Below are 2,156 nucleotides of genomic sequence, written 5' to 3' on the forward strand. Positions count from 1 at the left end.
AGCATACCTAGGAATTCGGGACCACATCCAGTGTTCGTGCGATATCAGAATTCTAATTGAGTGTCAGTCACCTTGGAACACTCCGCTCTTACCAATGAAGAAGCCTGGAGGGAACGACTACCATCCCGTCCAGGATCTTCGCACCATCAATAACGCAGTGGTCACCATCCATTCAGTGGTCCCGAACCCATATACATTCCTGAGTCTCTTATCCGCCCATGCAAGCTGCTTCACCTGTCTAGATCTCAAGGATGCCTTCTTCTGCTTCTGGTTATCACCAGCCAGCCAGCCTTTGTTTGCCTTTGAGTGGGAAGACCCACACACTGGGAGAAAGACTCAACTGACCTGGACTAAATCGCCACAGGGCTTCAAGAACTCATCCACTCTGTTTGGCGAAGCACTGGCTGCATATCTTCCTGTCTTCCCCAGAGAGACTTTAAACTGCACTCTGCTCTAGTACATAGATGATCTGCTACTGGCTAGCCTCACCCAAGGAGACTGCTGGGATGATACTACAGCCTTGCTGGCCCTCCTCTCTTCCATGGGATACAAGGTGTCATGGAAGAAGGCTCAAATCTGCAAACAGGAGGTCAAATATCTTGAGTTTATCATCTCAGAAGGACATCAGACACTTGGACATAAGAGGAAATTAGCCATCTGTTCAATACCTTGGCCAAACACTAAGAAAGGCATCCACGAATTCCTGGAGGCAGCTGGATTCTGCCAGATCTTGATACCAGGTTTCTCTGAAACTGCCAGTCCTCTGTATAAGGGCACATTTGGGTCTGATAAAGACCTCCTAGAATGGGGCTGCAAACGACAAAAGGCCTTCAGAGAAATAAAGAGACTTTTGACCAGTGCCCCAGCATTAGGACTACCGGACGTGACATGAGATTTTAACTTCTTAATACATGAGAAAATTCACACTGCACTGGGGGTCCTCATACAAACAGTTGGGCCATGGCAGCGCCCGATTGCATATTTATCCAAACAGCTAGATCCAGTGGCTGCAGGATGGCTGCCATGCCTCCGAGACTTAGCTGCCACGGTAGTCCTAGTCAGAGAAGCGGACAAGCTTACACTGGGACAAAATATAAATGTAAAGGTCTCTCATGCTATAACTGCATTAATGAACAATCAAGGACATAGGTGGCTGACCAACGCCAGAATAACTCATTATCAGGGATTACTATGTTAAAATCCACGAGTCTGCCTCGAGACTATGCAAACATTGAATTTCGCTAAGTTTCTACCACACTGAGGAGGGGCCTCCCAACCATGATTGTGAGGAGGTTACAGATGAAGTCTACTCCAGCAGGCCAGACCTGACAGATATTCCTCTTCAGAACCCAGAACTGGTATTGTTCACTAATGGGAGCAGCTTCATCCATGAAGGACAGCACAAAGCCCACTAAGCAATAACAACTGTGATTGAGGTCATCAGAGCTGATGCTCTGCCACAGGACTGGTCAGCACAGTGAGCTGAACTATGAGTACTCATCCAGGCACTACAGCAGGCTGAAGGGAAATGGGCCAATAATTATACCCACTCAAGGTACGCCTTTGCTACTTTGCACATACATGGGCCATTTATAAAGAAAGGCAATTACTGACGGAGTAAGGAAAAGAAATCAAGAACGAAGAGGAAATCCTCCAAATGTTAGAGGAAGTCTGGAAGCCTTCCCAGGTGGCAGTCATTCACTGCAAGGGCCACCAGAGAAGAACCAATCCTGTCAGGTAGGGGAAATCGACTAGCAGACCAAGCAGCTAAGGAGGCTGACAACCAACCAAGTGCTACAATTGGTCCTGAGCCAATCTCCCAGGTTTCTTGTCACCAGAATTGCCTCTATCCCCAAAATACGCTAAAGAAGAAGAACAATGGGCTTTAAGTGAAAGGGGAACTAACAGGAAGGAGGGCTGGTGGGAGCTTCCAGATCGAAGACTCTTTATTCCCACTGCACTGGCAGCTCAACTAGTAAAACAGCACCCTGAGTAAACTCACCTAGGAAAGACTACTTTAGAAAGCCTGTTAAGCCACTACTATTTCATATCTAAGCTCCCAAACCTATGCCCCCAGATTAGTGCTAGGTGTGTGAATTGTGCATGAAACAACTCTGGCCAAAGGGCAAGGTCTAATCCAGGGGTGCAAACAATTG

The sequence above is a fragment of the Pteropus medius genome, unplaced genomic scaffold, assembly GCF_902729225.1.
Source record: "Pteropus medius unplaced genomic scaffold, Ma_sr-lr_union100, whole genome shotgun sequence".
Lineage (NCBI taxonomy): Eukaryota > Metazoa > Chordata > Mammalia > Chiroptera > Pteropodidae > Pteropus > Pteropus medius.